This window comes from Pan paniscus, chromosome 5 (genome assembly GCF_029289425.2).
Source record: "Pan paniscus chromosome 5, NHGRI_mPanPan1-v2.0_pri, whole genome shotgun sequence".
Classification (NCBI taxonomy): Eukaryota; Metazoa; Chordata; class Mammalia; order Primates; family Hominidae; genus Pan; species Pan paniscus.
Genome location: NC_073254.2, coordinates 190,974,055 through 190,996,543, shown reverse-complemented (window position 1 = coordinate 190,996,543; position 22,489 = coordinate 190,974,055). Strand labels below are relative to the sequence as shown.

General features: G+C 52.3%; 2 long non-coding RNA genes across 2 annotated transcripts in view; both read right to left on the bottom strand.

Annotated features, from left to right (window-relative positions):
* Window positions 1–18,589, bottom strand: part of LOC129394289 (uncharacterized) — a 140,939-nt gene extending 122,350 nt beyond the window's left edge. The window contains exons 1-8 of the long non-coding RNA XR_010112558.1: window positions 17,474–18,589; window positions 16,461–16,684; window positions 13,688–15,459; window positions 12,518–12,741; window positions 10,009–11,516; window positions 8,840–8,950; window positions 8,572–8,640; window positions 6,647–7,406 (exon numbers count right to left, since the gene is read on the bottom strand). This is a non-coding gene — a long non-coding RNA (uncharacterized LOC129394289). The remainder of the gene's footprint in view (window positions 1–6,646; window positions 7,407–8,571; window positions 8,641–8,839; window positions 8,951–10,008; window positions 11,517–12,517; window positions 12,742–13,687; window positions 15,460–16,460; window positions 16,685–17,473) is intronic.
* Window positions 18,590–18,879: 290 nt separating this feature from the next.
* On the bottom strand, window positions 18,880–22,428 carry LOC134730648 (uncharacterized). Its single transcript, XR_010112559.1, has 3 exons — window positions 21,262–22,428; window positions 20,249–20,472; window positions 18,880–19,247 (listed from the first exon to the last, which is right to left on the bottom strand). It is a non-coding gene; the product is annotated as an uncharacterized LOC134730648 (long non-coding RNA).
* Window positions 22,429–22,489: the final 61 nt, after the last annotated feature.

The following is a 22,489-nucleotide window of genomic DNA, read 5'->3' as shown; positions in this document are numbered from 1 at the left end:
TGTCACAAGAAAAAAAAGAAAGAAAAAGCAACTATCTCTGTAGAAATAGGCAAGGTTGTTTGATATGCAAATGTGGCTTTAAATTACATAATAACATTATATCAGTAAGCCCATTTTTTTCTTATAGTTGCACTCAACATCATGATTTTAAGACCTAGGCATGTTGCTTTATATTTTACCTCATGAGAAGTCACCTTTACACATCTGTTTCTCACACTGAAATCAACATGCTTTTGAGTCAGTATTTAGGACTGAGTGAGGCTGTTCGCTGGAGTTAATCTGACACCAGATGCATTTATCCCTCTTTAGGACTGTAACGAATTCCTTTCCGCTCTGTTCGCCCATGCTCACTAGTTGGCATCACAGGTGTCATCTTTGAAAAAGAAAAACATCTCATCCCTTGGTTTCCTGACAACCACCCCCACCCCCTGCCTTGGCTCTTTTTCATGGAATTTGCACCAAACAGCACAGAGACAAACATATCTCTAACGTCTATGATTTATCCTTGCTTACACAAGATCACTCCAGCCTATAAAAAAGTATTTTTTAAAAATATGAAAAGTTACCCCAGTCTTGGATTACAGAGTTTCAGATAAAAATGAAAACATAGTAAAATTGCTTATCAGAGAGTTTCCTGTTCTTATTCGCCCTTACTCCTTTCGCAGATGTGAGTCATAAATCCACAACCAAATCCTCCCTCCTTCGAGGTCAACTCCTACTAACACCCATGAGGAGGGAATTTGGCTCATATAATAACACTTAATTAAAATGTATAATGTCCACATGTACATGAGAGATAAAAAGAATGCTTCTTCGGGTATGTTTCCGCCCAATCTTTCAAAATACGTGAAGTATTTCTTAACCTACTATACCCTATAAATGATAAATATAAGATACTAAGATTTAAAATACTTTCAATAACACTTTCCTAGGCCTCCAGATGAGCACTACATAAGTTTATAATCAAATGTTTCAAATAGCTACCATGTATTATGTGTTTATAATGTGCCAGGCACTGGAGTAATGTGTTTTCACATTTTAATCCTCATAAGCCAAAGACATAGATTTTTTATCTTCGTTTTAAAGTTGAAAGACCTAAGGCTCAGAGATAAATTTTTTAAAAAATCTTTAATCCCTTTATACAAGATTAGCTCATTCTTACAAGCCAAAAATAAAACCCAAAACTCCCATATCTCCCCATATAAAAAAATACTCTTTAACTTCTTTCTCCCTCCAGAACCCCTCCTCCCTCTCCTTTCTATCTTCAGCCAACATCTGGAAGGTTCTGTCTACATTCACTCCTCCATGTTAACGCCTCCCTCTTCCCCTCCTTTCCTTGCAACCTGGTTGCCCCTCACAGCAGTGAAACAGGAAGCTGTTTCCCCAGCCCATAACCAGCTGTAACTTTGAATCACTGTGCACCCTTGGCCGCGGCCGCCTCCTCCTTCAATTTAACTCCCTGCCTTGATCTGCCATCTCTGGCATGCTCTACTTACATTCACTCCTCCTCTTCATGTGTTTCTGGGCTGCTTTGCCAACTCTTCTTCCTCTGCTGCCCTCATACATCCAGGCAGAGGAGCACAGCTTCTGCCTTGGCCTCCTGCCTTAGTTCTAACTGGTGTCCCCTGAGCATCTCAAGCCCCCAGACTGGAGCCTGTGTCCTGGGGTTAATTCCCTGCCCCACCTATGGAGGCTTAGCTCCTGCCCACCAGTGGGGTTATCACAAGTGCCTGCCTTTTCCTCACACTCTGCCTCTTACAGGGTTTCCGTAGGCTGGCCATTTGTGAGTTGTGTGACCCTGGACCTCAGTGTCCTCCCATAGAAAACAAGGAGCATGAACTAGATTTATCTCTAGTGTCCTTTCTAGGTGTTTCTTTCTTTCTTTATTTTTAAACAAGATCTCACTCTCTCACCCAGGCTGGAGTGCAATGGCACTAACATGGCTCACTGCAGCCTCAACCTCCTGGGCTCAAATGATTCTCCTGCCTCAGCCTCCCAAGTAGCTGGGACCACCACTCCCAGCTAATTTTTTTATTCTTTGTTGAGATGGGGTTGCAATGTTTCCCAGGCTAGTCTCGAACTCCTGGGCTCCTAAGAATTTTAACATTTGAGTTTTCTTCCAACAAAGAGGTGGAGGAAAATATAACTTTATATAAACATGTATAAACCCTGCTTCCCACTTTAATTAAGCCATAAATTCCTGCGGCAGCTAGGGATGTGAAGAGGCAAGTGAGAAGAGGAAATGTGCATAAGACTCCCAGCAGCTTGGAAGTAAACAGGGAGGACTGAAGTGACCCTGTTGCTCCGAAGGTGGCTGTTCATTAGCCTCCTTCTGTCCTTAGACCCAGCTGGAGCATTGCATGCACTGGCTCCCAGGTTGCAGGGGATGTCAGCAGCTCCAGCTCATCCGATTGAAGGAGGCCATGTGGCTTTCCCTGGACTTTCTGCTTGAACAGTGAATCCCTGTAGGGCCTGGATCCATTGCCCTCTTCTCCTCCCGCCCCACCCAAGCACTCTTCTTCATGAGTTTGCTTTCTCCTATCTTTTTTTCCTCCACTTTTCCTTCAGAAATTGTTGATTAAGCACCTGCCATGGGCCAGACATTTTTCTAGAGTAACACCTCAATGAGCAGACAGGTTCTTGTTCTCATAGATCTTCCATTTTAGAGAGAAAGCTGAAAGATAAACAAATAATACAGCAGGTGGTGAGGGGTGCTATAAAGAAGGATGAGCAGGGTAAGTGGGTGAGAAAGTGTGCTACTTTGTCCTCTAGAGGCCAGGGAAAGCCTCTCTGTTTAGGTGATATTTGACAGAGATTTGAAGACACTGAAGGAGTGAGCCATTTGGATCTCTAGGGAAAGAGCATTCTTCCCCAGACAGAGAACAGCAAGTGCAAAGGCCATGATGAAGAAGGGAGCTTGGCCAGAGTGAGGGACACAAACGGCAGCCTACGGTGCATGCACGTCTTAAGAGATGAGGTTCCTGGTGCCCTTTGACTGCCTCAGAGATCCCGTGCTCACAACACACAGCCCCAATCATCCTAAAATACATCTATGCTATAGAAACTTGTCCCAAAATATCCTTGCATAATGATTTACCTTCTGGTATCCCACCCATGAAAGCAGAAATTTCCTGCTTTCTCCTAATAATTACTAATAATTCTCCTAATAATTACTAATCTGTCTCCTCCCCCAAAATGTAAGGCAAAGAAGAGCAGGGACTTGGCCTATTCATTCACTGCTCTATGTTCGGCTCCTATTTCAGTGCTAAAAACCAAGTGGGCCCTCAATAAATATTTTTGTGAATTTATTTATTTATTTATTTTATTTTTTGAGACGGAATCTCTCCCTTCCGCCCGGGCTGGAGTGCAGTGGTGCGATCTTGGCTCGCTGCAACCTCCGTCTCCTGGGTTCAAGGGATTTCTGGCTAATTTTTGTATTTTTAGTAGAAACAGGGTTTCACCATGTTGGCCAGGCTGGTCTCGAACTCCTGACCTCAAATGATCCATCCACCTTGGCCTCCCAAAATGCGGGGATTACAGGCGTGAGCCACCGCACTTGGCCAGCCCTCAATAAATATTTATTTTCTAGGTGAAATGGGGAATCTAACTATGCTACATGGTAATGAGGCAGCTGACTTTCTTGGAAGCAGAAGACCTAATTCTAGATGTGGTGACATAAAAGCAATAAAGGAAGGACCTCTATAAATCACTTGTGCAGCTGAGCCTCAGCTCTCAAAGTGTTAGATTAGAACTAGGGATGGCAAAATCCTGTTACAGGCACAACTCACCCCCTCCCTTCCATGCCCACTAGACTCTCTAATGAAGCGTGGCTGTCTCTCTCTGGAAAAAACTACAGAATTCTTCCCACCCAGTGCTCCTAGCAGCCACAACCAAAGGGTCAGAGGTGACCCTTACAATGAACCCAATTTGCCATCCCTCAATTAGATGTTTAAGATTCCTTTCCACTTTAATATCCTGTGGTGCAAATCTAAGCAAGCCTGCTTGTTTGGCCACATGGAGGTACATGTTCCTGCAAAATCAACCCCAAGAAATCCTATTGCTCACAGGTAAGCAGGTAACCCCTGCTTCCATAGCAGAGGCAGTCACTAGTAGTACTTGCTTCAATTGGGACAAATATTTTTCACCCGGAAACTAATTCAAGGCTACCTTTTTCAGACTCCTTCGAAGACTGCTAGAATTGGTCCCTTGAGTAAGCTGAGTGTTGTGGTGCCCCTCAGTTCCCATGCCATAGAAGCTCGAACCTCATTCATTAATACACTAGCCCTAAGGCTTGAAACCAGTCTGGCCTGGCTTGGAGCCTTTAGATCACTCTCTAGCTTCTGGCCAATAAGAATGAGCTTCTAGGCCAGGCATGGCAGCTCACGCCTGTAATCCCAGCACTTTGGGAGGCCGAGGCAAGTGGATCACTTGCATCCAGGAGTTCAAGACCAGTCTAGGCGACATAGTGAAACCCCATCTCTACAAAAAAATACAAAAAATTCATCGGGCGTGGTGGCACGGGCCTGTAGTCTCAACTATTCAGGAGGCTGAAGTGGGAGGATCGCTTGTGTGGGGAGGTCAAGGCTGCAATAAGCTGTGATGACACCACTGTACTCCAGCCTGCATGACAGACTAAGGCTGGAGTGCAGTCTCCAAAAACAAAACAAAACAAAACAAGACAAAACCAAAAACCTGCAGCCTGCACCACTCCTACTGGTAGGCTTGCTCTGATATCAGCACTTCAAGCAGGTGATAACACTATGAGGTTTATTTTTAATTGCTAGGTGTGGTGGTTGTATTTCCTCAGAGTAAAAATGCATTTCCTTCCTCCCTTTGAAGTGAGATGTGGACCTGTGATTTGATCTGGCCAAGAAGGTGTGACCGAAAATGACCTGGACACTTCCAATGGGAGCTTTAAAAGCCAGTGCACAATTTATCACTGATCCTTGTTCTGCTTCAGTCATCGTAGAAGCCCAGGTCAGGATGGAACTCCCACCAGCCTGGATTGCTGATTAAGGATGCTCCATGTTAGAGCAAAAATATAAGTTGTTTTAAACCACAGAAATTTGGAGGTGGTTTCTTATTGCAACAAAACTAGTCTCTATTGACTGATACTCCATGGTGTAAGATTACTCATGGGATTTTTCTAGCTCAGAGTTTCTCAATTTTGGTAGGATTGACGTTTGGGGTTAGTTATTGCTTTCTTGTGGGGACCATCCTGTGCATTGCAGGATGTTAAGTGGCATCCCTAGCCTTTACCCACTAGACACCAGCAGCACCCCATCCCAAGTTGTGACCATCAAAAATCCCTCAACAGTGTGATTCCACTTATTTGAGGTACCTAGAATAGTCAAAATCATGGAGACAGAAAGTCAAATGATGGTTGTCAGGGGCTGGGAGAAGAGGGAAATGGCGAGTTAGTGTTTAATGGGTACAGAGTTACAGTTTTGGAAAATGAAAAGAGTTCTATGGATGGATGGTGGTGATGGTTGCACATCAGTGTGAAGGTGCTTAGTGCCACTGAACTATACACATGAAAATGGTTCAAATGGCTAATTTTATGTTATGTGCTTTGCCACAATTTTTGAAAATGGAAAAAAAAAATGTCTCCAGACATTGCCAATGTCCCCTGGAAAGCAAAATCGCCCCTGGTTGAGAACTAGTGTTCTAGCGGTAGTGCAACACATTCAATTGTAAAATATGTGTAAAAACGTGGGCTTAGGGCTCAGCCCTGCTTTTTGCCATTGAGGGTTAGAATCTCATCTCTCCTAAAATATTTTTTATCCACTCAGATTTTAGGCCAGGATCAACAGGACAATTGAACTGTTTGATCTAGAAAAAGCCCCTCTCTATGGACCCAAAACTGGTGTGATATGAATACACTCTGTAAAAACTCTTACACTGTTTTAAGCTTTACATCTGATAAACAGAGCACAGTAGAGACTCCACTTGGGATAATTTTTCCTGAAACCTACTTGTTTTTCATGCTGTTTCTGCAGTTAAGGTGCCTGGTCTTGAAATGTGTTGAAGCAAAAGAATGGGAAGAGCCAAGGGACACATCAGGGAGTTTCCAAATGACAGAACTGCAAACCTGCAGGGCAGTCCTCTGCTGAGGAAGAGGTAGCTTACACTCTGAATGCATCTTGAGGAGTATTCTCCATACCTGAGGAATAAATTAAGGCTAACAAGGGGGCCTAAATGGTGATTGGCTCTGCTCTTGACCAATTGAATTCCATGCTCGGACTGAGGCAGCAGAGGGCTTCTTACACCCACCTCCACCACCATCACCCTGCCTAAGTCATCTCAGAGAATCCTCTTTCTATCTCAGTATTGGGTCTACATTCTTATGCTTCAGCTCTTTTCCATAATGACCCCTCCAGATTGCCACACTCTAGAACCACTACAGAGGGTGGCGTCACTGCTGTATGGACACTTCATCTCAAAGTGAGGGGCCAGCTCACATGATTTGCAGGGTTCCTTTCTCTGGCCTTCTAAAACATTCTCCAGGTTGAGGCTGAAACTGCTCCCCCAAAGCCCCATAATAGGCATGAACAGATTATCCTCCTCTTCTCGGTTCTCATGGCTAGAATCCTTAACCAATCCTCTCCCCACAAAGTAGGGTTGATTTCACAAGCTGTTATTTTACCTGCTCGTTCTGCCATCTGCTCTTGAGTTGCTTGGTGAACACCTCCAGCGGGCTTGGAGCTGCACTGTCACGCTTCACCCCAATCAGCTTCTGGCCCCCCACTCTCAAACACATCTGCATCGGCACACCCCTCCCACGCCCCAGTTCTGCCCACAGTGGATCCATCCATCTGCGCTCCAGGCCCCAGCCCCTTGGGAGCTTGCGCTATCAATTACTTGCACTTAGTTCAGAATATTTAGCCACTCCATGTTCATGGTTATTTCATTTATTCAATGTAGTAACATGTTTAAACCTCTCCCGTCCTGGAAAAAAAAAAAAAAGTCCTACATTTAACCCTATCTCCCTCTTTAGCTTAAAGTCATCTGTAATCTTCCTTGCCATTTATTTACTCCATGTCCCAGGTTGAACAGTATCCACACACCCCCAAAAATTCATGTTCTCCCTAGGAATCTTAGAATGTGACTTTATTTGGAAATAGGGTTGTTGCAGATGTAATTAGTTAGGAGTGGACCCTTAATCCACTGTGACTGGTGTCGGTGTCCTTAGAAGAAGAATAGAGGGAACACAGAGGCACACACAGAGAGGAGGCCATGTGATGATGGGGGCGGAAACTGGGGTGATGCATCCATAAGCCAAGGAATGTCAGGGCTTGCAGGAAACCCCAGAAGCGAATGGAAAGGCATGGAGCAGATTCTTCCTAGCATCTTCAGAGAGAGCATGGTGCTGCCAACACCTCGTTTTGAACTTCTAGCTTCCAAAACTGTGAGAGAAAAAATTTCTGTTGTTTTAACAAGACACCCAGTTTCTGGTATTTTGTGACAGCAGACCTAGAAACTGAATATACCCTTTAAACCACCACTGTTTTCCTTTTGGTTCCGAGATTCTTTCGTGTATGACCTGCGAGAGCCAAATCCAGTCTTTATTTGGCCTCTCTGGAGCACGTGCAACTCATTTATTCCTTATTGATGCTTCTCCCCCACATCCTTCTCGGCCTCTTTCATTGCTTCCTAATCTCACAGCCAGCTACTGCATACTGGAGTCCCTGGGTTCATCACCGCCTTTTCCCACTCTGTTCCTGCTCCACCGCAATCTCATCCAAATACCAGCTCTCCTCCCACCCCCATGCTGATGATTCCCCAAGCCCTCTGGCCTAAGCCTCTCTCCTGAGATCTACTTTGAGTTCCCCACTGGCTCCTGGACATTTCCACCTAGAACTTGTACAAGCACTTCAAAAACTACATGGCTAAAATGGAAGTCATGGTCTAGAAGCCTTCCCAAATAAACCTGCTTTTCCTCCTGTAACCTGCATGTCAATGAGAGGCTTCACGTTCACACAGGGGCATAAGCCAGACACCTGGCATCTTCTTGGGCTTCTCCTCTGCACTCTTGGCCGTGGTCACTGAAGCCAAAGGACTCTGCCCATAAGGGTTTGGGGAATGTATCCTCTGCATCCCTGCTGCAGCTGCTTCAGCTCAGCCTCTTACCACCTCTTGTGGCTAGCGGAGACCTCCACTACACCAGACTTTCATGCTGCTCTGGGAGCACTTTCTTATACCACCTTGTTTTAAGCCATTCCCCTGCTTTGAATGCTTCAGGGTTTCCTGGTCACCTGCAGGATGCTGTCCTTAGCATTCCTCCACTTGGAATAACAACGCCTCGTAGCATCTGGCTTTCAGGAATTTAGAGTGGAGGGGCTCTGCATTCAACTCCAGGACCTACCACATACTTGGTGCGTGGCCCTGGGCAACATACTTACTCTCTCTGTGCCTCAGATTCCTCACCTGAAAATGGGGATAAAAATAGTACCTACCTCATAGGGTTGTTGTAAAGATTAAATGAGTGAATATGTTCAGAGTACCCGGAACTGTGTCCAGCATGTCGTAAGTGGGCACTAAATATTAACTGCTATTGCTGTTAAGTATTACCTTTCCCCACTCATTTCTGTACAGCTTCCCATGTGCGTTGTTTTCCAGCCGATCAGAACACTCTTCCATCTTAGAAGAAAAAAAAAGAAGCCCCACCTGTGTTCCCCTGGCTCTTGGCCTTGACACACAGTGTCTGGAACACCTTTCCCACCACCTCTCCTCCCATGCTCCCTATGAACATACTTTGACTCATCTTTTCTAACCTAAGTACCCTCCCCTGCAGTCAAGCATGCTCTTCATTGAGCCTTCGTAAGGCCCTTGTGCTCACCTCTATTGCAGCACAGATCATACTGCATTATAAAGGACCATCTCCTGTCTCTCTGTCCATCTTTCAGAGTTTGCTGTATTGATCTTAGTGATGTCAGCACGTGGCACTCAGCTAGACAAAGAAAGCAGGCTCAATAAAGGCTGGTAGAATTAAGTAAAGAATTGTATAAAGGCATTAAATAGAGATGGGGTACAAATATGTCCCAGGCTGCCTGGGATAGTCCTGGTTTAGGCCATAGTCCTGATATAACTACTAACAACACCTTCTTTCACTGTCAAAAATAACTCCTTTGGACAACACATTATAAGGTCACTCTAGGTATTAGAGCTGTGATTCTCACCCTATCAGGCCCAATTTTCTCTTTGCTTAACAGCTATTTTAGAATACCCTATGCACTATCTTTAAATGGGATTGATAGGCAATAGAAACTGCCAATAACAGAATTTCAAAAAAACCAATGTAATACCCTAAATACAATGCTAAATGGAAAATGAAGGAGATTTTTTAAAAAGTAGCTTAAACTAAAATTATGTGTGCAGTATTTGGATGTGTAAATGCTTAGGTCTTACACTTCTGGCCAAGATGGAGTAACAGAGACCAAAATTACTTTCTGACCTAAAACAACAAAAATACTGGACAAAATATATGAAACTATGGCCCTCAAGCAACAAAGGGAATCAATCACTGGAATCAAGCATCAAAAGGCAGTGATCCTCAAGAAATGAGAAACGTATGAGGCTAGCCCCACAATTGACTTCCCAAACACCTTAGAAAACTTTCCACGCCACAGCACAGGAAGAAAGAATGCAGATGGAGCTCAGAGATCTTCCTGAGTTGAGAGGACAGAACTATGAGTCTGGGAAGGCCAATGTGGCTAGAATTCATAGGGCAGAATATTGAGGAGGAGAGGGCTGTACAGAGACAGAGCTCTGAAAATCTGCAGATAATACTTACCCTCCTTGACTGTTTAACAGAGTAGTGATCTGAGTATGCAGGTATGAAAATCACCTGAGAGGGTGGACCCAGTGGCTCGTACCTGCAATCCCAGCACTTTGGGAGGGTGAGGTGGGTGGATAACGAGGTCAGGAGATAGAGACCATCCTGGCAAACATGGTGAAACCCCATCTCTAATAAAAATACAAAAATTAGCTGGGTGTGGTGACACACACCTCTAGTCCCAGCTACTCAGGAGGCTGAGGCAGGAGGATCTCTTGAACCTCGGAGGCAGTGGTTGCAGTCACCCGAGATCCAGCAAAGCATGGGCAACAGAGCAAGATTCAGTCTCAAAAAAAAAAGAAAGAAAAAAGAAAACTGCCTGAGAATGGAAAAAGAATCATCCACAAAGAGAGTCAGCCCCTCTTCCCCCCTGGCTCTTGGGACCCCGATCGCAAGGTGGGGAGGCACCTCGCGAGGCGTGGTCTCAGAGCCAGCCCCTCTTCCCCCACTGGCCCTTAGGACCCCCGTCGCAGGGGGAGGAGGCACCCCCAGCGAGGCGGGGTCTCAGAGCCAGCCCCTCTTCAACCACTGGCCCTTAGGACCCCCATCGCAGTGGGGGGAGGCACCCCAGCGAGGCGTGGTCTCAGAGCCAGACCCTCTTCCCCCACTGGCCTTTAGGACCCCCGTCGCAGGGAGAGGAGGCACCCACCACGAGGCGGGGACTCAGAGCCAGCCCCTCTAAGCCTTCTGGCTCTTCGGACCCCCATCGCGGGGGGGGAGGCACCCCCCGCGAGGCGGGTACAGAGAGCCAGGCCCTCTTCTGCTCCTGGCTCTAAGGACCCCCATCACAGGGGGGGGAGGCACCCCCCGCGAGGCGGGTACAGAGAGCCAGCCCCTCTTCCCCACTGGCCCTTAGGACCCCCATCGCAGGGGGGGGAGGCAACCCCCGCGAGGCGGGGTCTCAGAGCCAGCCCCTCTTCCCCCACTGGCCCTTAGGACCCCCATCGCAGGGGGGGGAGGCACCCCCCGTGAGGCGGGGTCTCACAGCCAGCCCCTCTTCCCCCGCTGGCCCTTAGGACCCCCGTCGCAGGGGGGGGAGGCACCCCCCGTGAGGCGGGGTCTCAGAGCCAGCCCCTCTTCCCCCACTGGCCCTTAGGACCCCCGTCGCAGGGGGGGGAGGCACCCCCCGCGAGGCGGGGTCTCAGAGCCAGCCCCTCTTCCCCCACTGGCTCTTAGGACCCCCATCGCAGGGGGGGGAGGCACCCCCCGTGAGGCGGGGTCTCAGAGCCAGCCCCTCTTCCCCCACTGGCCCTTAGGACCCCCATCGCAGGGGGGGGAGGCACCCCCCGCGAGGCGGGGTCTCAGAGCCAGCCCCTCTTCCCCCACTGGCTCTTAGGACCCCCATCGCAGTGGGGGGAGGCACCCCCGCGAGGCGGGGACTGAGAGCCAGCCCCTCTTCCCCCGCTGGCTCTGAGGATCCTCCGTGGACTCACAGCCTCTTTACCATATTGTGAGTAATATCATCTCCCCCTCTGGAGATTAAGAACTCTTTCACAGACGGGTGTACACCCTCGGTGTACAGAGGGTGTACACCCGTCTGTATTGGGAGTAATATCATCCTCCTCCTCCCTGAATATGAAGAACAGTATCACAGGGGTGTTTCTACTCCCTGCGATATCGCGTGTCATATCCTCCTCTCCCACGTTGCAATTAGAAGGAATATCAGTGGGGGCGTGTCCACCTGTAGGGAAAAGAAAGAGAGATCAGACTGTCACTGTGTCCATGTAGAAAGGAAAGACATAAGAGACTCCATTTTGAAAAAGACCTGTCCTTTAAACAATTGCTTTGCTGAGATGTTGTTAATTTGTAGCTTTGCCCTAGCCGCTTGGCCCCAGCCACTTTGACCCAACCTGGAGCTCACAAAAACATGTGTTGTATAAAATCAAAGTTCAAGGGATGTAGGGCTGTGCAGGACGTGCCTTGTTAACGAAATGTTTACCAGCAGTATACTTGGTAAAAGTCATCGCCATTCTCTAGTCTCAATAAACCGGGGACACAATGCACTGTGGAAAGCCGCAGGGACCTCTGCCCTTGAAAGCAGGGTATGGTCCAAGCTCTCTCCCCATCTGATAGTCTGAAATATAGCCTCATGGGATGAGAAAGACCTGACTGTCCCCCAGCCCGACACCCGTAATGGGTCTGTGCTGAGGTGGATTAGTAAAAGAGGAAAGCCTCTTGCAGCTGAGATGGAGGAAGGCCACTGTCTCCTGCTTGCCCCTGGGAACTGAATGTCTCGGTGTAAAACCCGATTGTACATTCGTTCAACTCTGAGATAGGAGAAAAGCTGCCCTGTGGCGGGAGGCGAGACATGTTTGCAGTAACACTGCCTTGTTCTTCTTTACTCCACTGAGATGTTTGGGTGGAGAGAAACAAATCTGGCTTACGTGCACGTCCAGTCATAGTACCTTCCCTTGAACCTAATTATGACATGGATTCTTTTGCTCACATGTCTTCTGCTGACTCTCTCCTTATCATCACCCTGCTCTCCTACTACATTCCTTTCTGCTAAAATCATGAAAATCATAATCAATAACAACTGAGGGAACTCAGAGGCTGGTGCCGGTGCAGGTCCTTGGTGTGCTGAGCGCCGGTCCCCTGGACCCACTGTTGTATCTTTACACTTTGTCTCTGTGTCTTATTTCTTTTCTCAGTCTCTCGTCCCACCCAACTAGAAATACTCACAGGTGTGGAGGGGCAGTCCACCACTTCATCCACCTTCTGTCATATTGAAAGTAACATCATCTTCTTCCCTCCAGGATCGTGGGAATAATATCCCTGGGGGGTTTCCACTTTCTGCCATGTATGTAGTCATATCACCCCCTCCGCCGTGGAATATCATTAAGGAACATCTCACACGGGGGTGTATACTTCCTCCGATATTGGGAGTGACATCAACCTCTCGGTCTCTGAATATGAGGAAGAAAATCACAGGGCGGGTGTACACCTCGTGCTCTACGATGGGGAGTCATATCTGTCTGTTATGGGGAGTAATATCATCCTCTCCCTTTCAGGATACTAATAACAGTTTAACAGGCTGGGTGAACACAGCCTGCGATGCTGAAATTATTATCATCCTCTCCCCCTCTTCCTCCCCTGGCTCTTAGGATGCCCATCTCAGCGGAGCGAGCCACCCCCCGCGAGGCGGGGACTGAGCCAGCCCCTGTTCCCCCCCTGGCCCTTAGGATCCGTATCGCGAGGGGGGGAGGCACCCCCCGCGCGGCGGGGACTGAGAGCCAGCCCCTCTTCCCCCCACGGCTCTTAGGACCCCCATCGCTGTGGGGGGGAGGCACCCCCCGCGCGGCGGGGACTGGGAGCCAACCCCTCTTCCCTGCCTGGCTCTTAGGACCCCCATCGCAGGGTAGCAAGGCACGCCCCGCGAGGCGGGGACTGAGAGTCAGCCCTTCTTCCCCCCCTGGCTCTTAGGAACCCCATCGCAGTGGGGGGATGCACCCTTGGCGAGGCGCGGACTTAGAGCCAGCCGCTCTGCCCCCCCTGGCTCTTGGGACCCCCATCGCAGGGGGGGAGGCACCCCCTCGTGGCGGGGACTGAGAGCCAGCCCCTCTTCCCTCCATTTCTCTTAGGACCCCCATCGCAGGGGGGGAGGCACCCCCCGCGAGGCGGGGACTGAGAGCCAGCCGCTCTTTCCCCCCTGGCTCTTAGGACCCCCATCGCAGGGAGGGGAGGCACCCCCCGCGAGGCGGTGACTGACAGCCAGCCCTTCTTCCTCGCCCAACTCTCAGGATCCCCATCACACGGGGGAGGCACACCCCGTGAGGCGGGGACTGAGAGCCAGTCCCTCTTCCCCCCCGGCTTATGACCCCCATCGAGGATTCTAAGATCCTTAGGACTGACCTGGAGGGCTGTGGGTATTAGGTGTCCAAGAAGAAAACTCAGATCTGCCGACGACCGCAGGTAGCTTACTTGGGATTTACTATTCGACAGGTGTCCGAAAGCAGCCCGGGATCCGAAAGAAAGCAGGTCATTTGCAATCTTCCGGAGCCTAAGGGCAGAAGGCTGGTGAGAGAATTCCTAGGAGCTGTGGGGTTTTGTAGACTGCGGAGCCCAACTTTGCAGTCTTAGCCACGCCTTTGTATGACGTCACAAAGGGGGGCGGGGACCGGCAACTTTTGGAATGGGGATTCCAACAACAGCAAGTCTTTCATGACTTAAAGGAAAAACTTCTGAAAGCCCCAGCCCAGGGGCTAGCGGATCTCACAAAGCCTTTTCCACTGTATGCGTCAGAGAAAAGATGGCAGCTGGACTTTAAACCCAAACTGTGGGGCCCTGGCTGAGGCCGGTGGCCTACCTCTCTAAACAGCTAGACAGGGTTTCTAAAGGATGGCCCCCCTGTTTGAGGGCCTTGGCAGCAACTGCCCTGCTAGTACAAGAAGCAAATCAGCTGACTCTTGGGTAAAACCAGAACATAAAGGCCCCCCAAGCTGTGGTGACTGAAAGCCAGCCCCTCTTCCCCACCTGGCTCTTAGGACCCCCATCGCAGGAAGGGGAGGCACTCCCCGCGAGGCGGGGACTGAGAGCCAGCCCCTCTTCCCCCCCTGGCTCTTAGGACCCCCGTCGCAGGGGGAGGAGGCACCCCCAGCGAGGCGGGGTCTCAGAGCCAGCCCCTCTTCAAACACTGGCCCTTAGGACCCCCATCGCAGTGGGGGGAGGCACCCCAGCGAGGCGTGGTCTCAGAGCCAGACCCTCTTCCCCCACTGGCCTTTAGGAACCCCGTCGCAGGGAGAGGAGGCACCCCCCACGAGGCGGGGACTCAGAACCAGCCCCTCTAAGCCTTCTGGCTCTTCGGACCCCCATCGCGGGGGGGGAGGCACCCCCCGCGAGGCGGGCACAGAGAGCCAGGCCCTCTTCTGCTCCTGGCTCTAAGGACCCCCATCACAGGGGGGGGAGGCACCCCCCGCGAGGCGGGTACAGAGAGCCAGCCCCTCTTCCCCACTGGCCCTTAGGACCCCCATCGCAGGGGGGGAGGCACCCCCCGTGAGGCGGGGTCTCAGAGCCAGCCCCTCTTCCCCCGCTGGCCCTTAGGACCCCCGTCGCAGGGGGGGGAGGCACCCCCGCGAGGCGGGGTCTCAGAGCCAGCCCCTCTTCCCCCACTGGCTCTTAGGACCCCCATCGCAGGGGGGGGAGGCACCCCCCGTGAGGCGGGGTCTCAGAGCCAGCCCCTCTTCCCCCACTGGCCCTTAGGACCCCCATCGCAGGGGGGGGAGGCACCCCCCGCGAGGCGGGGTCTCAGAGCCAGCCCCTCTTCCCCCACTGGCTCTTAGGACCCCCATCGCAGTGGGGGGAGGCACCCCCGCGAGGCGGGGACTGAGAGCCAGCCCCTCTTCCCCCGCTGGCTCTGAGGATCCTCCGTGGACTCACAGCCTCTTTACCATATTGTGAGTAATATCATCTCCCCCTCTGGAGATTAAGAACTCTTTCACAGACGGGTGTACACCCTCGGTGTACAGAGGGTGTACACCCGTCTGTATTGGGAGTAATATCATCCTCCTCCTCCCTGAATATGAAGAACAGTATCACAGTGGTGTTTCTACTCCCTGCGATATCGCGTGTCATATCCTCCTCTCCCACGTTGCAATTAGAAGGAATATCAGTGGGGGCGTGTCCACCTGTAGGGAAAAGAAAGAGAGATCAGACTGTCACTGTGTCCATGTAGAAAGGAAAGACATAAGAGACTCCATTTTGAAAAAGACCTGTCCTTTAAACAATTGCTTTGCTGAGATGTTGTTAATTTGTAGCTTTGCCCTAGCCGCTTGGCCCCAGCCACTTTGACCCAACCTGGAGCTCACAAAAACATGTGTTGTATAAAATCAAAGTTCAAGGGATGTAGGGCTGTGCAGGACGTGCCTTGTTAACGAAATGTTTACCAGCAGTATACTTGGTAAAAGTCATCGCCATTCTCTAGTCTCAATAAACCGGGGACACAATGCACTGTGGAAAGCCGCAGGGACCTCTGCCCTTGAAAGCAGGGTATGGTCCAAGCTCTCTCCCCATCTGATAGTCTGAAATATAGCCTCATGGGATGAGAAAGACCTGACTGTCCCCCAGCCCGACACCCGTAATGGGTCTGTGCTGAGGTGGATTAGTAAAAGAGGAAAGCCTCTTGCAGCTGAGATGGAGGAAGGCCACTGTCTCCTGCTTGCCCCTGGGAACTGAATGTCTCGGTGTAAAACCCGATTGTACATTCGTTCAACTCTGAGATAGGAGAAAAGCTGCCCTGTGGCGGGAGGCGAGACATGTTTGCAGTAACACTGCCTTGTTCTTCTTTACTCCACTGAGATGTTTGGGTGCAGAGAAACAAATCTGGCTTACGTGCACGTCCAGTCATAGTACCTTCCCTTGAACCTAATTATGACATGGATTCTTTTGCTCACATGTCTTCTGCTGACTCTCTCCTTATCATCACCCTGCTCTCCTACTACATTCCTTTCTGCTAAAATCATGAAAATCATAATCAATAACAACTGAGGGAACTCAGAGGCTGGTGCCGGTGCAGGTCCTTGGTGTGCTGAGCGCCGGTCCCCTGGACCCACTGTTGTATCTTTACACTTTGTCTCTGTGTCTTATTTCTTTTCTCAGTCTCTCGTCCCACCCAACTAGAAATACTCACAGGTGTGGAGGGGCAGTCCACCACTTCATCCACCTTCTGTCATATTGAAAGTAACATCATCTTCTTCCCTCCAGGATCGTGGGAATAATATCCCTGGGGGGTTTCCACTTTCTGCCATGTATGTAGTCATATCACCCCCTCCGCCGTGGAATATCATTAAGGAACATCTCACACGGGGGTGTATACTTCCTCCGATATTGGGAGTGACATCAACCTCTCGGTCTCTGAATATGAGGAAGAAAATCACAGGGCGGGTGTACACCTCGTGCTCTACGATGGGGAGTCATATCTGTCTGTTATGGGGAGTAATATCATCCTCTCCCTTTCAGGATACTAATAACAGTTTAACAGGCTGGGTGAACACAGCCTGCGATGCTGAAATTATTATCATCCTCTCCCCCTCTTCCTCCCCTGGCTCTTAGGATGCCCATCTCAGCGGAGCGAGCCACCCCCCGCGAGGCGGGGACTGAGCCAGCCCCTGTTCCCCCCCTGGCCCTTAGGATCCGTATCGCGAGGGGGGGAGGCACCCCCCGCGCGGCGGGGACTGAGAGCCAGCCCCTCTTCCCCCCACGGCTCTTAGGACCCCCATCGCTGTGGGGGGGAGGCACCCCCCGCGCGGCGGGGACTGGGAGCCAACCCCTCTTCCCTGCCTGGCTCTTAGGACCCCCATCGCAGGGTAGCAAGGCACGCCCCGCGAGGCGGGGACTGAGAGTCAGCCCTTCTTCCCCCCCTGGCTCTTAGGAACCCCATCGCAGTGGGGGGATGCACCCTTGGCGAGGCACGGACTTAGAGCCAGCCGCTCTGCCCCCCCTGGCTCTTGGGACCCCCATCGCAGGGAGGGGAGGCACCCCCCGCGAGGCGGTGACTGACAGCCAGCCCTTCTTCCTCGCCCAACTCTCAGGATCCCCATCACACGGGGGAGGCACACCCCGTGAGGCGGGGACTGAGAGCCAGTCCCTCTTCCCCCCCGGCTTATGACCCCCATCGAGGATTCTAAGATCCTTAGGACTGACCTGGAGGGCTGTGGGTATTAGGTGTCCAAGAAGAAAACTCAGATCTGCCGACGACCGCAGGTAGCTTACTTGGGATTTACTATTCGACAGGTGTCCGAAAGCAGCCCGGGATCCGAAAGAAAGCAGGTCATTTGCAATCTTCCGGAGCCTAAGGGCAGAAGGCTGGTGAGAGAATTCCTAGGAGCTGTGGGGTTTTGTAGACTGCGGAGCCCAACTTTGCAGTCTTAGCCACGCCTTTGTATGACGTCACAAAGGGGGGCGGGGACCGGCAACTTTTGGAATGGGGATTCCAACAACAGCAAGTCTTTCATGACTTAAAGGAAAAACTTCTGAAAGCCCCAGCCCAGGGGCTAGCGGATCTCACAAAGCCTTTTCCACTGTATGCGTCAGAGAAAAGATGGCAGCTGGACTTTAAACCCAAACTGTGGGGCCCTGGCTGAGGCCGGTGGCCTACCTCTCTAAACAGCTAGACAGGGTTTCTAAAGGATGGCCCCCCTGTTTGAGGGCCTTGGCAGCAACTGCCCTGCTAGTACAAGAAGCAAATCAGCTGACTCTTGGGTAAAACCAGAACATAAAGGCCCCCCAAGCTGTGGTGACTGAAAGCCAGCCCCTCTTCCCCACCTGGCTCTTAGGACCCCCATCGCAGGAAGGGGAGGCACTCCCCGCGAGGCGGGGACTGAGAGCCAGCCCCTCTTCCCCCCCTGGCTCTTAGGACCCCCGTCGCAGGGGGAGGAGGCACCCCCAGCGAGGCGGGGTCTCAGAGCCAGCCCCTCTTCAAACACTGGCCCTTAGGACCCCCATCGCAGTGGGGGGAGGCACCCCAGCGAGGCGTGGTCTCAGAGCCAGACCCTCTTCCCCCACTGGCCTTTAGGAACCCCGTCGCAGGGAGAGGAGGCACCCCCCACGAGGCGGGGACTCAGAGCCAGCCCCTCTAAGCCTTCTGGCTCTTCGGACCCCCATCGCGGGGGGGGAGGCACCCCCCGCGAGGCGGGCACAGAGAGCCAGGCCCTCTTCTGCTCCTGGCTCTAAGGACCCCCATCACAGGGGGGGGAGGCACCCCCCGCGAGGCGGGTACAGAGAGCCAGCCCCTCTTCCCCACTGGCCCTTAGGACCCCCATCGCAGGGGGGGGAGGCAACCCCCACGAGGCGGGGTCTCAGAGCCAGCCCCTCTTCCCCCGCTGGCCCTTAGGACCCCCGTCGCAGGGGGTGGAGGCACCCCCCGCGAGGCGGGGTCTCAGAGCCAGCCCCTCTTCCCCCGCTGGCTCTTAGGACCCCCGTCGCAGGGGGGGGAGGCACCCCCCGCGAGGCGGGGTCTCAGAGCCAGCCCCTCTTCCCCCACTGGCCCTTAGGACCCCCATCGCAGGGGGGGGAGGCACCCCCCGCGAGGCGGGGTCTCAGAGCCAGCCCCTCTTCCCCCACTGGCTCTTAGGACCCCCATCGCAGTGGGGGGAGGCACCCCCGCGAGGCGGGGACTGAGAGCCAGCCCCTCTTCCCCCGCTGGCTCTGAGGATCCTCCGTGGACTCACAGCCTCTTTACCATATTGTGAGTAATATCATCTCCCCCTCTGGAGATTAAGAACTCTTTCACAGACGGGTGTACACCCTCGGTGTACAGAGGGTGTACACCCCTCTGTATTGGGAGTAATATCATCCTCCTCCTCCCTGAATATGAAGAACAGTATCACAGGGGTGTTTCTACTCCCTGCGATATCGCGTGTCATATCCTCCTCTCCCACGTTGCAATTAGAAGGAATATCAGTGGGGGCGTGTCCACCTGTAGGGAAAAGAAAGAGAGATCAGACTGTCACTGTGTCCATGTAGAAAGGAAAGACATAAGAGACTCCATTTTGAAAAAGACCTGTCCTTTAAACAATTGCTTTGCTGAGATGTTGTTAATTTGTAGCTTTGCCCTAGCCGCTTGGCCCCAGCCACTTTGACCCAACCTGGAGCTCACAAAAACATGTGTTGTATAAAATCAAAGTTCAAGGGATGTAGGGCTGTGCAGGACGTGCCTTGTTAACGAAATGTTTACCAGCAGTATACTTGGTAAAAGTCATCGCCATTCTCTAGTCTCAATAAACCGGGGACACAATGCACTGTGGAAAGCCGCAGGGACCTCTGCCCTTGAAAGCAGGGTATGGTCCAAGCTCTCTCCCCATCTGATAGTCTGAAATATAGCCTCATGGGATGAGAAAGACCTGACTGTCCCCCAGCCCGACACCCGTAATGGGTCTGTGCTGAGGTGGATTAGTAAAAGAGGAAAGCCTCTTGCAGCTGAGATGGAGGAAGGCCACTGTCTCCTGCTTGCCCCTGGGAACTGAATGTCTCGGTGTAAAACCCGATTGTACATTCGTTCAACTCTGAGATAGGAGAAAAGCTGCCCTGTGGCGGGAGGCGAGACATGTTTGCAGTAACACTGCCTTGTTCTTCTTTACTCCACTGAGATGTTTGGGTGGAGAGAAACAAATCTGGCTTACGTGCACGTCCAGTCATAGTACCTTCCCTTGAACCTAATTATGACATGGATTCTTTTGCTCACATGTCTTCTGCTGACTCTCTCCTTATCATCACCCTGCTCTCCTACTACATTCCTTTCTGCTAAAATCATGAAAATCATAATCAATAACAACTGAGGGAACTCAGAGGCTGGTGCCGGTGCAGGTCCTTGGTGTGCTGAGCGCCGGTCCCCTGGACCCACTGTTGTATCTTTACACTTTGTCTCTGTGTCTTATTTCTTTTCTCAGTCTCTCGTCCCACCCAACTAGAAATACTCACAGGTGTGGAGGGGCAGTCCACCACTTCATCCACCTTCTGTCATATTGAAAGTAACATCATCTTCTTCCCTCCAGGATCGTGGGAATAATATCCCTGGGGGGTTTCCACTTTCTGCCATGTATGTAGTCATATCACCCCCTCCGCCGTGGAATATCATTAAGGAACATCTCACACGGGGGTGTATACTTCCTCCGATATTGGGAGTGACATCAACCTCTCGGTCTCTGAATATGAGGAAGAAAATCACAGGGCGGGTGTACACCTCGTGCTCTACGATGGGGAGTCATATCTGTCTGTTATGGGGAGTAATATCATCCTCTCCCTTTCAGGATACTAATAACAGTTTAACAGGCTGGGTGAACACAGCCTGCGATGCTGAAATTATTATCATCCTCTCCCCCTCTTCCTCCCCTGGCTCTTAGGATGCCCATCTCAGCGGAGCGAGCCACCCCCCGCGAGGCGGGGACTGAGCCAGCCCCTGTTCCCCCCCTGGCCCTTAGGATCCGTATCGCGAGGGGGGGAGGCACCCCCCGCGCGGCGGGGACTGAGAGCCAGCCCCTCTTCCCCCCACGGCTCTTAGGACCCCCATCGCTGTGGGGGGGAGGCACCCCCCGCGCGGCGGGGACTGGGAGCCAACCCCTCTTCCCTGCCTGGCTCTTAGGACCCCCATCGCAGGGTAGCAAGGCACGCCCCGCGAGGCGGGGACTGAGAGTCAGCCCTTCTTCCCCCCCTGGCTCTTAGGAACCCCATCGCAGTGGGGGGATGCACCCTTGGCGAGGCACGGACTTAGAGCCAGCCGCTCTGCCCCCCCTGGCTCTTGGGACCCCCATCGCAGGGAGGGGAGGCACCCCCCGCGAGGCGGTGACTGACAGCCAGCCCTTCTTCCTCGCCCAACTCTCAGGATCCCCATCACACGGGGGAGGCACACCCCGTGAGGCGGGGACTGAGAGCCAGTCCCTCTTCCCCCCCGGCTTATGACCCCCATCGAGGATTCTAAGATCCTTAGGACTGACCTGGAGGGCTGTGGGTATTAGGTGTCCAAGAAGAAAACTCAGATCTGCCGACGACCGCAGGTAGCTTACTTGGGATTTACTATTCGACAGGTGTCCGAAAGCAGCCCGGGATCCGAAAGAAAGCAGGTCATTTGCAATCTTCCGGAGCCTAAGGGCAGAAGGCTGGTGAGAGAATTCCTAGGAGCTGTGGGGTTTTGTAGACTGCGGAGCCCAACTTTGCAGTCTTAGCCACGCCTTTGTATGACGTCACAAAGGGGGGCGGGGACCGGCAACTTTTGGAATGGGGATTCCAACAACAGCAAGTCTTTCATGACTTAAAGGAAAAACTTCTGAAAGCCCCAGCCCAGGGGCTAGCGGATCTCACAAAGCCTTTTCCACTGTATGCGTCAGAGAAAAGATGGCAGCTGGACTTTAAACCCAAACTGTGGGGCCCTGGCTGAGGCCGGTGGCCTACCTCTCTAAACAGCTAGACAGGGTTTCTAAAGGATGGCCCCCCTGTTTGAGGGCCTTGGCAGCAACTGCCCTGCTAGTACAAGAAGCAAATCAGCTGACTCTTGGGTAAAACCAGAACATAAAGGCCCCCCAAGCTGTGGTGACTGAAAGCCAGCCCCTCTTCCCCACCTGGCTCTTAGGACCCCCATCGCAGGAAGGGGAGGCACTCCCCGCGAGGCGGGGACTGAGAGCCAGCCCCTCTTCCCCCCCTGGCTCTTAGGACCCCCGTCGCAGGGGGAGGAGGCACCCCCAGCGAGGCGGGGTCTCAGAGCCAGCCCCTCTTCAAACACTGGCCCTTAGGACCCCCATCGCAGTGGGGGGAGGCACCCCAGCGAGGCGTGGTCTCAGAGCCAGACCCTCTTCCCCCACTGGCCTTTAGGAACCCCGTCGCAGGGAGAGGAGGCACCCCCCACGAGGCGGGGACTCAGAGCCAGCCCCTCTAAGCCTTCTGGCTCTTCGGACCCCCATCGCGGGGGGGGAGGCACCCCCCGCGAGGCGGGCACAGAGAGCCAGGCCCTCTTCTGCTCCTGGCTCTAAGGACCCCCATCACAGGGGGGGGAGGCACCCCCCGCGAGGCGGGTACAGAGAGCCAGCCCCTCTTCCCCACTGGCCCTTAGGACCCCCATCGCAGGGGGGGGAGGCAACCCCCACGAGGCGGGGTCTCAGAGCCAGCCCCTCTTCCCCCGCTGGCCCTTAGGACCCCCGTCGCAGGGGGTGGAGGCACCCCCCGCGAGGC